The sequence below is a fragment of the Halichoerus grypus genome, chromosome 2 (assembly GCF_964656455.1).
Source record: "Halichoerus grypus chromosome 2, mHalGry1.hap1.1, whole genome shotgun sequence".
Classification (NCBI taxonomy): Eukaryota; Metazoa; Chordata; class Mammalia; order Carnivora; family Phocidae; genus Halichoerus; species Halichoerus grypus.
Genome location: NC_135713.1, coordinates 140736155 through 140751714, shown reverse-complemented (window position 1 = coordinate 140751714; position 15560 = coordinate 140736155). Strand labels below are relative to the sequence as shown.

At 40.1% G+C, this 15560-nt stretch overlaps 1 pseudogene; it reads left to right on the top strand.

Moving 5' to 3' along the window:
• Positions 1–12826: 12826 nt before the first annotated feature.
• On the top strand, positions 12827–14055 carry LOC118527247 (HAUS augmin-like complex subunit 6 pseudogene; annotated as a pseudogene).
• Positions 14056–15560: the final 1505 nt, after the last annotated feature.

The following is a 15560-nucleotide window of genomic DNA, read 5'->3' as shown; positions in this document are numbered from 1 at the left end:
ATATAATCCTGTGTTTTCCCCGAGCCCACCCATAATGATACTTTATGCTTATTTATAAAAAGAAACCATGTTTCTAAGGACTGAATGTAAAAATAAATACTACAGTAGGTAGACTAGGCCCCGGGGACAGAAACCAAACAAGGCAACGCTTTCTGAGGAATTTCGGTCACTGTGTGAGGTCCTGCCACAAAATGACATGGAACTACAAGGAGCATAGAGAATTGTAAAACATTGGGGAAGGTAGAATGGAGAATTAAATTTGGGTACAGAAGGCAAACCACGGAACATGTATGAGGAGCAGCCCTGGGGTGACTCATGTGCCAAACATCAGCGTGGCCCCCCCCATCCTCAAAGTTGTAGCCTTAAGGACCCAGTGCTCCAGGGTGCAAAAGATTCTCTTGGGCTCCCCCTTTGTTATTGCCCATAGCAGAGTCTTTTGACTATACTGGCATGGAAAAGTTTTAGATTTAAGGAAGGAGATGATTTATTTTTTAGTTTTTATTTTTGGGGGGGCGAGAAAGCATACGTGTGTGTGGGGAGAGGCAGAGGGAGCGGGAGAGAGAGAATCCTAAGCAGGCTCCACACCCAGTGCAGAGCCTCACGGGAGCCGATCTTACCACCCCGAGACCATGACCTGAGCCGAAATCAAGAGGCAGAAGCTTAATGGACGGGGTCACCCAGGTGCCCCATGGAGGGAGGTGATTTTAAGAAATAACCAAATATCTTTGGAATGTGAATAGTTTAGTTAGGTATTGTTTTGTTTTGTTTTGTTTTGTTTTGTTTTGAGAAAGAAGGGGAAAGAGAAAGGAGATTATAAAATCATGAAACTTTTTTCTTGCACACGTTGGCAAATATATCTTAAAATAATTACATTATAAAGCATAGGGAATACAGTCAATGGTATTGTGATAGTGTTGCGTGCTGACGGGTGGTAGCCGCCCTTGCGGTGAGCATAAAAAATCATTACAGGGGCGCCTGGGTGGCTCAGTCCTTAAGCATCTGCCTTCGGCTCAGGTCATGATCCCAGGGTCCTGGGATGGAGCCCCGCATCGGGCTCCCTGCTCAGCAGGAAGTCTGCTTCTCCCTCTCCCACTCCCCCTGCTTGTGTTCCCTCTCTTGCCGTGTATCTTTGTCAGAAAAATAAATAAAATCTTTATTAAAAACATCATTACATTATACAACTCATATATGTATGTTCCTCTGTGTAATGCACATTGACTCAAACATTTACATATATATTTTTAAGATTTTATTTATTTATTTGAGAGAAAGAGAGAGAGAGAGCACAGCTGAGGGGAGGGGCAGAGAGAACAGGGAGCCTGATGCGGAGCTCGATCCCAAGACCCAGGAATCATGACCTGAGCCGAAGGCAGATGCTTCACGGACTGAGCCACCCAGGCGCCTCTCACACATTTATATTTATATAGCAAAACCAAGTTGTTCTTAAAATAGGAAATGTAACTAATTTCAATTTGGACTACAGGTTTTATGTGCTTGATTCATACAGAACACATTCATAGTGTTCGTGTCTACTCTGGAAATGGAGAAAAATCACAAGGAAACAGAAAGCAGGGATGAAGTATAAATCTTGGTGTAAACACTGTCATTAATGGGAACTCTAATCGCATGAGGTATTAAAGGTATAAAACAGGAACTGGCACAAACAGGTCTCAATACACAATTCGTGAACCAATCAGTGGGTGGAGCCCATTTATAGCACTTCCTGTGCACAAGACACGATTGCTTTACCTACATTATCTTGTTTCTTTCTTAGGGCAGTCCTAGTATCTGGAAATGACTATGACTTACTCTGAAGAAAGGGAGGTTTAGAGAGGTTAACTAAACCAACTAAGTTTACTGAGGTCACAGGGTTAATTAGTAGCAAAGTCCATTTTTTGAGACCATGTCTGTCTAACACCAGATTTTACACTCCTCATCCTTTAAAGCTTTTTAAAATGTCTGCTTAAAAAGCAAACAAGAAGGTGAAATGGATGTGCTCTGCTTCCATTGAAGCCATGACACTGGAGGTCTGTTCCGTGGTGCAAGTGTGCACAGGCATGCACACACACACACGTACGGACACCCCACATACACACACCAGGCTCTTACTGACTGACTTCTGCACTTGCCCAACCACTTCCAGCCCTTTTATGGTTTGTCGTCCTTTATTTCCCTTTCCTTAAGATTCTGCCCCAGCCCAGCTCTTCCCAACCCTTTCTCTTGAATCCCACCCTTACTTCTCAAAGCCCCTGCTGGTGGTGGGGGGTGGGAGTAATAGAAGAGGACCTCCCAGCTACCTCTCCCAGCCAGGCCAAGCCTCCATGTATCTGTACCTGAGGATCCTTGCTGGCTTCCCCAGCAGCCTTCTTGCCTCCTTCCCAAAACCCCTCTCCAGCCCCTAAGCAGAGATGCCCAGAGTCATGTCAGTGTTGTTTTCTTCTGAATTGTAGCTCACCCTCTTCCTTCGGGTCCTTCCAGGCATACCTTCATCATCTGTTTTCTTTTCTTAATGAGGTTAGGAGGGAACACAAAGAAAAGGCTGCAGGAGGAGACCTTTGCCACATTTTGGTGGTTTCTAGAGCGTGTCACACTCCCAGATAGAAATAAGTCTTGTGAAAAGAGTATTCAGCAAGTGGGGCTGTTCACTGGATATTGCCCACTCTGGGCACCTGAGCTTTGACCATATTAGGCAGGTAAGGCCCATGACTATGTCCTTACTCCATAGTGCTCTGGGGTGAGGGGGTGAGAGAGGCTGGAAGATTCTTTAACACCAGCTTTTATTAAAATACCAACAGGGTGGGGTGCCTGGGTGGCTCAGTTGTTAAGCCTCTGCTCAGGTCATGATCTCAGGGTTGTGGGATCAGGACACATGTTGGGCTCCACGCTCAGCATGGAATCTGCTTAAGATTCTCTCTCTCCCTTGGGACGCCTGGGTGGCTCAGTCATTGGGCATCTGCCTTTGGCTCAGGTCATGATCCCAGGGTCCTGGGATAGAGCCCCGCATCGGGCTCCCTGCTTGGCAGGAAGCCGACTTCTCCCTCTCCCACTCCCCCTGCTTGTGTTCCCTCTCTCGCTGTGTCTCTCTCTGTCAAATAAATAAATAAAATCTCAAAAAAAAATACCAACAGGGTTTCTGAGAAACTACTCAATCCACACTGTAGAACAAGAACTAATTTAACCATAATCATGTACAACAAATGAATGCTATACAATGTTCCTGATATTAATTTCCAATTCCTTTATCCATCAAGAATTGCTTTAACATTGCCTTTGGCTAGGAATGACTAAGAGAATAGCCTCTATTTTGCTCTAGTCTAAATGTCTTTTCTGTAATATGTTGTCCGAAGTCTGCTTATCTTTTTTTATTTTATGATACTCATGAAGTATCATAATACTTTATTATGATACTCATGATATCATGATAATTTATGATACTCATAAAGGCTGTTCTCATTTCTTACCGGAAAGTCATGTTTCTCTGTGTCAGGGCTCTGGTTCCTAATCAGTAAACTCCCTCTATCTGCAGTTGCTTAAAGTTCAGATTTTCAACAACAACAGAGTCATTACCATAGAATTGCCAATGTTCACTTTTAATAGGCTCCTGAAGATGCCTAGGCTAAGTACTTTCTGCTCCAGGAGGAGGGTCAGGCAACTCACAGCAGCCTCCTGAAATGACCGCAGGGGAAGAAAAAGAGGCCATTTCATAGAAAGAAGCAGAGGTGGTTTATGATCCCAAAGTGCAGGAGATACAATGAGGGCTCTTCAGTAGGGACTGGAAGCGGGAAACGGAACGTTACCAACCGAGGTTGTCCTGTCCACATTTACAGGATCACTCGTTTCCGCTTGTCTCTAGGCACATCCTTCCTTCTCTCTCTTCCAGGATGTCTTTTTCTGCTTCTTCCAGCACATGGGAAAATATTGCCACCCCACCAGCCCTGGTTGTTCATCCCTTCCAATTCATTCATTCAGCAAAGAGATAAAGTCTCTATATGCCAAATCTCTATGTTCAGGAAAGCGAAGCGACTGGTCAGTGGAAATCAGGTTTCCACACAGAGTTCAAGGAACATAAGGAGTTGGCCAACATGGCCGGATTTCTGAGAACGAGGTGAGGGAAGTTTCTTTGAGGAGGAGCCTTGGGATGAGGAGAACAATGGCTTCTCTCTCTGGGACAAATGGCTTCTCTCTGATGGTGTGGGGGTGAAGGGTTTCCTGACACCTCTTCTTTCTGCCTGCTCTGTTCTCTGAGCTTCTGTACCTTTTGGCAGGACAAAGAATTTTCTGACTAAAGTCCAAGCTACCAATCAATCAGGCATTGGGCTTAATGATGGACTCCAGGACATGTCCTGGATATACCACAAAACATGCCCCTAGCAAGAGCTGCTCAAGGGCATAGATATTTAGCCATGGCATCCTCTTGCTTCAGAGACAGAAAAATAGAACCAAAGAGGAAACACTCAAGCCTCTCTCTTAGAGAGTCAACAATGAAAGAAACAGCAATTAGGAGCTATTGTGGGTCTCATCCCTCACTCTAACTGGTAATTTTCTATCAGGGTTTAAATTGTATCCAAGGGAAGCTCTCTCCCCCACGGAGTGCAGGCCAGAAATCGGTCAATTAATAGAGGAAAAACATAAGTTATAAGGGAAATTATGAAAAACACATATACCATACACATTTTATTTTAACTTAAATCTTAACACCACATCTTTATAAATCTTTTGATGTAGGTCCAAGCCCTTTAAAAAATATATATATAGTGGGTTAAACGTCTGCCTTTGGCTCAGATCATGATCCTGGGGTCCTGGGATCGAGTCCCACATCAGGCTCCTTGCTCAGCTAGGAGTCTGCTTCTCCCTCTCCCTCTGCCTGTTGCTCCCCCTGCTTGGTGCACTCTCTCTCTCTCTCTCGATCTGACAAATAAATAAAATCTTTAAAATAAATAAAAATAAAAAAATATATAGAATCATTGCTTGGTGTTCTGCTTCATATTTCTTTTTTTTTTTTTTTTAAGGTTTTATTTATTTGACAGAGAGAGCACAAGCAGAAGGAGAGAGAGGGAGAAGCAGGCTCCCTGCTGAGCAAGGAGCCCAATGTGGGGCTCGATCCCAGGACCCTGGGATCATGACCCGGGCCAAAGGCAGCCGCTTAACCGACTGAGCCACCCAGGCATCCCTCTGCTTCATATTTCTTACATAAACAACCTCCATTTGTTATGATCTCCAGATTTGAAGTGGAATTTAAAGACTTGGATGACTGAGTGCAAATCAGTGGATGTTTACTACTTTTCTCCCTCTTTCAAAAATAATTCTTTAGTGACTGGTCTTCATTGAATCTTTCTCAAAGATTCAGTTTGGCTTTCATAGAAATAACAATTCTCTTTTTGCCCTCTTATTTCATTGATAAATATAACAGTTAATTTTTTTTAAAGATTTGATTTATTTATTTGAGAGAGATCATGAGCGAGAGCACGAGCAGGGGTGGAGGCAGAGGGAGAAGCAGGCGCCCTGCTGAGCAGAGAAGGACTCTATCCCAGGACCCTGGGATCATGACCTCAGCTGAAGGCAAATACTTAACCGACGGAGCCACCCAGGTGCCCCAATAGTTAAGTAAAATATGTAAATAGAATGACAAGTACAGCAGCACAAACAGGTGTGGGAACCAACCCAGGAGTCCCTTAGTGACGCTAAAACCCAACTGGAGAAGCTGAAGTTGCACTGTGCACAGAGCAGTGTGTTGCAAACTTTTGGGTGCATCAGAATCACCTGCAGGGCTCATTAAAACACAGGTTGCAAAGGTTCAGCTGGTCTGGGTTAAGGTCTGAGAACTCGAATTTCTAACAAGTTATCAGAGAATGCTGATGCTTCTGGTCCTGGAGACCATACTTTCAAAACTGCTGTCCTGGAGAGTGATTTGGCCGCTGGGACGGGCAACAGTGTGGATATTTTCAGAGCCATCAGAGAGTGCCAGATAATCCAGTAAACTGATTAAATGAAGTTTGTCGATGAGAGCTGTTCCTGTCCTTCTCACTCAAAATGCTTATCCAGGTGTTCTGTGTTTTGTGATAAAGGCTCAGTCACCCTGGGTTCTGGTCCCATCTCTGCAAGTAAATGACCATGTCATCTGGGATGGTCACTTCGCTTTTTACTTATCTGTAGAAAATGGGTCTGATAATTTTTTCCCCCAGAGATAAAGGGCTTATTACTCGTTGCACAGCAAGCGGCACGAACATCAACATTCTCCTATGCCTCCAAGTCCCACAGACGTGATGCTACGCACAGAGTGGGTTTGAGTTGCTGTGGAGGAGCACTGAGCTTGGAGCCTCCGCTGCTTTTATAGCAGGCACTAAACAAGTCTGCTCTTGATCGGAAGGAAGAAGTTAATTTATCTCTCGAGTTTACCAGCTGTGTAAGATAATCCTGAGAAATGGCCCCAGTGAAAGAGCAGTTGGGGTCTTGTAGTCTTGGCACCCCCCACCCCCCAGCCCCAGCAAGAGAAGTACCAGGGGCCCAAGAAGAACTGTCTCTCAACACTGTACACTTGTAAAAAAAAAAGTGTGGAATTGCAACATCCAAGCATATTTATATTTTACAACTTGATACTCACTGCCAAAAGTCTTACCAACTTTTCACTCTTCCGTAGTTTCAGAGGCATAAGGCAAATTCTTGTTTCATTTGCATCTCTTTGATTGACAGTGAGGTTGAATGTCTTTTTGTACTTACTGGCTGGCTACTTCTCTCTTCTCTGTGAACTACATATACTTGTTTTCTCAAGATATGTTGGTTCTTCTTCTTGGATCCAGGAAGAAGGCCTCCAGGACCATAAGTTTTAAGCTTTGAGCACCTATCATGAGCAAAACTCTGGCTCTGCCTTTGAGCTTCCCCAGAATAGTTGGGGGGACATGAACCATACTCCAGAAAAAAGGGATTTATGACACCAGCCACTGAATGCTAAGGGTCAAAGGGGTAACATGATCATTTATTCATTCAGCCTTCACCAAACCAGGCATTTTCCCAGGTCCTGGAGATATAAGAAGAGCCAGACACAGCCACTATCCTGAAGGCACTCAGCGTAGTGGAGAATAGGCAAATAGTGTGAGGAGAGTTATGATGATAAAGGTAGACACAGGGTACGGTGACAGCAAATTAGGAAATGATAATTTTATTCTTTTTCACTTACGTGGTTTTTGTACATAATGACAATACATAAGAAAATATAAGAATATATAATTCTAAAATTATAAGATATTGGGGCGCCTGGGTGGCTCAGTTGTTAAGCATCTGCCTTCGGCTCAGGTCATGATCCCAGGGTCCTGGGATCGAGCCCCACATTGGGCTCCCTGCTCTGCAGGAGGCCTGCTTCTCCCTTTCCTACTCTCCCTGCTTGTGTTCCCTCTCTCGCTGTGTCTCTCTCTGTGAAATAAATAAATAAAATCTTTTAAAAAAATAAAAATAAAAATAAAAAAATATATAAGATATTATTATTAGAGATAGCATAATACCATGAGAAAGTTATAGTTTTGGGGAATCAAACCTATAAGGGCTGTTATTCCATTTCAGCCACTTACTAGCTGTGTGATCTTGAGAAAGTTCCTTAATAATATTTTCCCCATAGGGTCAGTGTGAGTTATGAAAATAATATAAATAAAGTCATGTCCAACTTTATATTCGTGGGGGCTGAAGACCTACATATCGTATGTATAAATGTTGAAAAGTTTAATTAAAATTAGCTACTGATGAGATGCAAAACCTATCAAAATCCCAGTTGCTTTCTTTGCAGAAATCGGCAAGTTTGGTTTGTTTTGTTTGTTTTTGTTTTTTTAAGTAGGCTCCATGCCCAGCATGGAGCCCAACATTAGGCTTGACCTCACGACCCTGAGATCAAGACCTGAGCTGAGATCAAGAGCTGGACACTTAACTGACTGAGCCACCCAGGCACCCCAGAAATGGACAAGCTGATCCTGAAATTCATGTGGAAATACAGAGGACCTCCAATAGCCAAAACAATCTTGAAAAAAAAAAAAAAAAGTTGGGGGATGACACTCCTCAATTTCAAAATTTACTACAGAACTACAGTAATTAAGACAGCATGTAATACTGGTGTAAGGATTGACATATAAGTCAATAAATAGAATTGAGAAATAAAGCCTCACATTTACGGCCAATTGATTTTTGACAGGAGTGCCAAGACAATTCAATGGGGAAAGAACCTATTCTCAACAAATGGGGAAGGGACAAGTGGAAATCCCCATACAAACAATGGGGTTGGACCCCTTGCTCACACGTAAAAATAAATCAACTCAAAATGGATCAAAGTCCTAAATGTAAGAGCTGAAAGTATAAACCTCTCGCGAGAAAACACAGGCATAATCTTTATAATTTTGATTAGATGATGGTTTTTTATATATGACACCAAAAGCACAAACAACCAAAGAACATATAAATAAATTGGACTTCAAAATGAGATACTTTTGTCCTTCATTTTTTTTTAAAGATTTTACTTATTTATTTGTCAGAGAGAGAGAGAGAGCACAAGCAGGGAGAGTGGCAGGCAGAGGGAAAAGCAGGCTCCCATGGGACTTGATCCCAGGACCCTGGGATCATGACCTGAGCCGAAGGCAGAAGCTTAACCAACTGAGCCACCCAGGCACCCCGAAACTTGTCCTTCAAAGGACGCTATTGAGAAAGTGAAAAAGCAACCCACTGAATGTGAGAAAACATTTGCAAACCATACATGTTGTGTCTAGAACATACAAAGAATGGTTAGAAATCAATAATAAGTCAAACTAGAAACTGTAAAGTAAGATGTGTTCCATTTTCTTACTTTCAGACATAACTTCAGAAGACAAAAACAAAAATTTGTATGAAGTGTGATCTTATGCAATTGCAAGCTGGTAAAACACTAAAGACAATAAAATTTTAAAACTACTCATTGACGTATGACATAAGTAATTTAGAAAATCTATTTATTTCATAAATGGTATTTTTTCTGTCATTTCAGCAAAACATTTAATTCTACGTTAAGTTAATGTATTTATATAATTTATGTTTTATTGAAGGCAATGGTTCTAAAGTTAAACGTGAAAATGTATTTGAAGTGTACAAAATTTGAACATATTTTAACAAAAAAGTGAATTAAAATAAATGTAAAAATGAAACAATTTAAATTTTAAATCATTTTTGTTTTAAAAGTTACCTTTCTCGGGGTGCCTGGGTGGCTCAGTCGTTAAGCGTCTGCCTTCAGCTTAGGTCATGATCCCAGGGTCCTGGGATCAAGCCCCACATCGGGCTCCCTGCTCCGCGGGGAAGCCTGCTTCTCCCTCTCCCACTCCCCCTGCTTGTGTTTCCTCTCTCACTGTGTCTCTCTCTGTCAAATAAATAAAATCTTTAAAAAAAAAAAGTTACTTTTCTCCTAAAATATTCAAAATGATCTATTAAAATATGAAGGAGAATAGAATGTATGGTTAATATGAAAAATTTAAATAAAAATCATTTAATAGAACCAAAGTTTTCATTTAATATTTTGAAAGCTTAATTAAATTTTATCAAATATTGTTATAAAAATAGGACGACTTGGAGTTTTAATACCCAATACCCATTAAGTTGTCAATGTACATCATTCATCAAAGATGTTACAGATCAATCCTAAAAATATACAATGTAAGAGAATATAAATTGTTTAATATGGCAAAGCAATCTCAGTTTCTCTATGCAACTATTGTGAATGTTCTGATTCATGGTATTTCTGAAATCAGGCATTGAAAGATAATAAGGAGGAAGACATTACTGGGGATGGATACTCCTTTCTGAAAGAATCTACTGTATTTATGTTACCAAGAGGAAAATGTGAAAAGTTAATTTGTCTTCTGTTTGGAACTTAGGTGTTACAAAAAGGCTACTGTTGAAGGACTTCATTCTAAAGCAGTGCATTTCTTTGATGTCAACCACAGTACAACCCACACACCTTCAAGGGCCTGGCACGGTCACTTTTTGTTTCAAAGACAAAGGGTAGGAGAAGAGGAGAAGAATTTCCCTAGCAATGTAATCATCCCAAGTAAGGATTGATAAATGTAGTGTGTGTGTATGTGTGTGTGTGTGTGTGATTTGTGGACCCCTCCAATGCATGGAGCCAGGACAGGAGCCCCTTTTGTCCAGGTCTAAGGGTGGTCCTATAAAGCACATCATGTGGTAGGGCAGAAGTAATGAACATTCTCACTCTTTATGAACTACGGGATTATCAAGAGTGTGAGCAGTATGGAATTCCATCTTCTAGAAACACGTTTTTCTTGTCTTTTGTTATGGCACTCTCTTTGATTTTCTCCTCAGCAGAGGGCAGCAAAATTAGAACCTAACAATAAAAAAGAGAGCAGAAACCCTCACAGGCTCTGGACCTCTTAAAAGCATGCTAGAAAAAATTCACGGGTGCTATAAAGCAAGAAGAAGAAATAAAAGGCATGGACTTTGGAAGGGAAGTAATAAAATCGCATTCTGTGCACATAACATGAAAGCATATGTAAGAAATCCAAACTATCTCCATCCTACAAAAAACAAAACAAAACCCCACACCTATTTAAATTCATAGATGAAATTAGGTCACTGGATGCAAGGTTGACATGCAAAAATCAATTGTATTTCTACATACCAGCAATAAATATCAGAACACAATAATTTTTTAAATAGCATTTTTGATAGCTAAACAATCAAATATCCAGAAATAAACTGTAGGGAAAAAAATCAATGAGAAAATTAAAGTGGACCTGAATAAATGGAGAGATATGCCACTTTCATGGATTGAAAGAATCACTGTTGATTAAATGTCAATTCTCTCCATATTTATCTACAGATTTCATATAATCCCAATCAAAATCCCAGCAGGTTTTTTGTTTGTGGAAACTGATAAGCTGATTTAAACATTCATATGGTAATGCAAAGAATCGAGAATGACCAAATCAATTTTGCAGAAGAAAAATGTTTGAGGATTTAGACTACCAGATTTTAAGGTTTATCATAAAGCTATATTAAATAGGACAATGTGATATAGGCACAAGGCTAGCCAGCGGAACAAAACAGAGTCCAGAACAGACTCCCAGAAAAAAATCACTGCAATTCACTGAGGAGAAAGGATTATCTTATTCTTTCTTCTTATTCTTTTCAATAAATGGTGTTGGGTCCGTTGGATATTCACATGGAAAAGAAAATGAGCTTTGATTCCTGTATAATACCATACACAAATATTAATATGAAATGGGTCATACACTTCAATGTAAATGGCAAAACAATGAAGCTTTTAAGAGAAAATATAAGAGGGCACCTGGGTGGCTCAGATGGTAAAGCGTCTGCCTTCGGCTCAGGTCATGATCTCAGGGTCCTGGGATCGAGCTCCGCATCGGGCTCCTTGCTTGGCGGGAGGCCTGCTTCTCCCTCTCCCTCTACTGTTCCCCCTGCTTGTGCTCTCTCGCTCTCTCTGTCAAATAAATAAATTTTAAAATATCTTTAAAAAAAAAAAAAGAGAAAATATAAGGGAATATCTTCATGACCTTGGGGTGGGCAAGGATTTCTTAAACAGGGCACAGTAAACACAACCACTGAAAAGCAAAACATTAGATTTCATTGAGTTACTCACTTTCATTCATCAAGAGATCATTTGGAGAGTGAAAAGGCAAGCCTCAGATTAGGAGAAGAAATTCACAATTCACATATCTGTAAAGGACTCATCCTGATTATGTAACTTACAACTCGATCATAAGAAGACAACCCAGTTTAGAAATAGGCAAAGGGTTTGAATGAACAGTCATAAAAGAAGATAAGCAAGTAGCCAGCAAACATATGATAAACATATTCAACATTATAATGAGTAGGGAAATGCAGACTAAAAGGACTTTGAGATACTATGCACACAGCCAGAATAGCTAAACTTTAAAAAAAAAAAGAGAGAGAGAGAGAGAGAAAGAAAAGAAAAGAGGGACACCTGGGTGGCTTAGTTGGTTAAGTGGCCAACTCCTGATTTCAGCTCAGGTCATGATCTCAGGGTTGTGAGATGGAGCCCCGCATCAGGCTCCATGTTGAGCGTGGAGCCTGCTTAAGATTCTCTTCCTCCTCTGCCCCTCCCCTGCCTCTCTCTCTCTCTCCCTCAAAAAGAAAGGAAGGAAGGAAGAAAAGAAAGAAAAGAAAAATTATCAATACCAAATACTGATGGGATGTCGAATGATGAGAACTCACACATTACTAGTGAGAGTGTAAGTTGGTAAAAACCACAATGGAAAAATGTTTGGAAGTATCTAATAAGGTTGAATATATGCCTACCTGAAGACCCAGCCATTCTGCTAGTGGTACGAACATGAGAAATGAGGACATATGTCCAGCAAAAGACATTTTTAAGAACATCCATAGTAGTTTTTTAAAGATTTTATTTATTTATTTGAGAGAGAATGAGTGAGAGGGAGAGAGAGAGAGAGCAAGCATGAGCAGGAAGAGGGGCAGAAGGAGAGGGAGAGGGAGAAGCAGGCTCCCCGCTGAGCAGGGAGCCCAATATGGGGCTCAATCCCAAGACTCCCGGATCATGACCTGAGCCGAAGGCAGACGCTTAACCGACTGATCTACCCAGGCCTCCCAAGAACATCCATAGTACCCCAAACTAGAAACAAACCAAATATGCATCAAGAGTAGAATGAATGAATATATATGAATGAATATAATGAGTGAATATATTCACTGCCAGTAATGAAGAGAGAGAGAGAAAGAGAGATGCTATGACATGGATAAATCTCACAGTAACAAAATGGGACGTATGATTCCAATTGAGGTGATGTTCAAAGAGAGGTAAAATTAATCCATGATATTAAAAGTTAATAGTGCTTCTAGCCATTCCCATTTGCCTGAAGAGAAAGTTGTTTCAGATTGCCTCAAGTGTGTGCCTCAGAAACATGTGGTAACCAGTCATAGGTGGACCATCGACACAAAATCAGTCAGATTAGTTAAGTAAGAAAATAACGTGCAAGCAAGTTTGGAGTGTGCAGCATTACGGAACAAGCTTTTAGAAACTAGCCAAACAGAGACAGTCTCCCCTGCTGTAGGGACTAGGAGACTTGTAATGGGTAGCAGTGAAGAAGAGTCTTCTCTTGACCACTTGCAAGCTTCTTACAAGGAACCTTTCATGCATAGAAGTATGTTATGGGATTCTTCTCAAGTATCAAGTGGAACTAGTTCCAGGAGTTTAAAGGATATTGATTTTGGCATATGACATGAAACTCTTCCAGAAGAAGTTGGTAACTTAAGTCTTAATAGCTCCAGTAGTACAGAAGCCAATTTAAACTGGAGCCAAATAGTCCTATGCACAGTGGCATTTTTCCAGAAGATGTTGTGGGAGAAAGACCAACTACACCAGAATCGGACTGTAATTTACAGGCTATTTGTCATAGATACGAGGCTCTGAAAAAATCTCTATCCAAGAAAAGGGAAGAAAGTGACCTTTCTAATCCTGAAGCACTTGAAGGACACAAACCAGAATTGAGCCCTATTCCCACAAACATGCAAACAGATGATATGCTTGACTTTTTGGGTACTCATGATTTGCATATTGACTATACAAAACCATCTTTACGCATGTCCCTTGGTGAAAGGAAATGGTCACTTTCACCACTAATTAAGTTTTCTCCAGTGGAACAAAGATTGAAAACCACAAAACCATGTAGTCTTGGAGAACTTCTACCTAATTTAAAAGAAGAAGAAATCTTGAATAAGAGCCTTGATGCAAACGAATTTCCATCAGACTTGAAGAGATGAAGCAGAAGCCCAGTTAATTTAACTACGATGTACTTAAATTTCAAGCAGTATCACAGGATAAAAATGGATTTATAATTTAAATACATGTTGGAAGTATAACTCTTTTTCTAGGTCTAAAAAATCCTAAATAATGCCTTTTAGCAAACTTTAGTTTTTAGGTAAAGAGAGTATGTTTGGATTTTTCTCCTTGTATGGATCTGGGGTTAAAAAATGTGAAGTATTTGGGAAGCAGACATCAAGTTTTGTGAAGCCATTTTGATTCCTTGAATAATTTGTAAGCATTAAGTAAATAGCAAAGTATTAGTTTAATTTATTATGTTATAATTTCAGTTGATTAACAAACATGAGTGGTTTTTGATATACTTTTATTAACTGGTTAACATAATAACCATTGAATACCGATCTTTCATTTTAGGGAAATACATAATTTTTATTGTTTCTTTATGGAACATTATAGTACTAACCAAAAAAAGTGAGAAAAGTAGTACCTTGGGATGTGTAGTCAAGGGGAGAAAAGTTCAAGTTTGGGAAAGCTCTAAACAGGCTTAATGATTATTTAAGTAGTATGTTGGTCCTGGAAAATGTCTGGTAGAATAAAGTGTATGTGATGATAAGTGAAGACTGGGGCAGAATGAATTTAGAAAAAAGGAAAAAGATGGAAGATGACTAGACACTTTTAAGGAACACTGTCGAACTATAAATCCATTCAATGGGTTGTACAGCAGATTTATATTTAGTCTAATTTAGACTTTGAGAATTTAATTTAACCCTAGTTTTATATTTTAACAGAAAAAAATGTAAATTAAACATTTATTAGTTTCTGTTTAAAAAAAAAAAGTTAATAGTGCTGACTTCTAGGGGCAGTATTCATCAGGAAGGGGCACAAAGGAGGGCTATGTTTGGGATGCCGGAGGAAATGTTCTGTATCTTGGTCTAGGCAGTGGTTCTACAGGTGTATACGTATGTAAAATTCATTGGCCTGATCACTTCAAGAGTTGTGCACTTTATGTATAGTATACTTCCACAACAATTTTTTTTTTAAATCATGGACTAAAGAAGAAATTAAAATGAGAATTATAAAACATTTGGAGCTGAAGGACACAGAAAGCACTGCATATCAAAATTTGGGCGATATGCTAATGCAGAGTTTAGAGGGCCATTTATAGCCTTGATTGTACATATTGAAAACAAGAAAGATGGGAAATTAATGAGCTATCCAATTGAAAAAGTGCTAGGAAAAGAACCACAGAGAAATGCTCAAGAAAATTGGCAGAAATATGTTAAAAGCAGAAATTAATATAATGGGGAAAAATAGTAGCTCAGAAGAGAAATGCATGTAAAGAAAGCAATAAACAGAAGCCACGAGGCATTAGAAGCCATTAGAGAGAAGAAAATGAACAGCAGTAGTGAATTAGTAGTTATAGAGACAGAAGAAACAGAAGCATCAAAATGGACCAGCCCTACGAGAGGGAGCATAGCATCATCTGCTCTATGACTTTCTTAAATGGCAATTTCTAGAGTGGCTCTTTTGTTTCAGAGCTTCAGTCAGATTGAATCCTGGAGCTACAGCGGCATCGGGAACTGCGCTTCGCTTCTCCATGAAGACTCTAGAAACTTGTTTCCTGATCTCCCTTATTTCCAGAGGAATTCTTGAAATACAGTCTTATCATGAGAGGTAACTTGACCTTATCTCTTATTTCTGGCAACCTGTTGTGTTTACCTGACCAACACTCTTCCTCTCTTGTTTTGCTAACAACCTATCATGTAGCCTTCTGGGAACCACT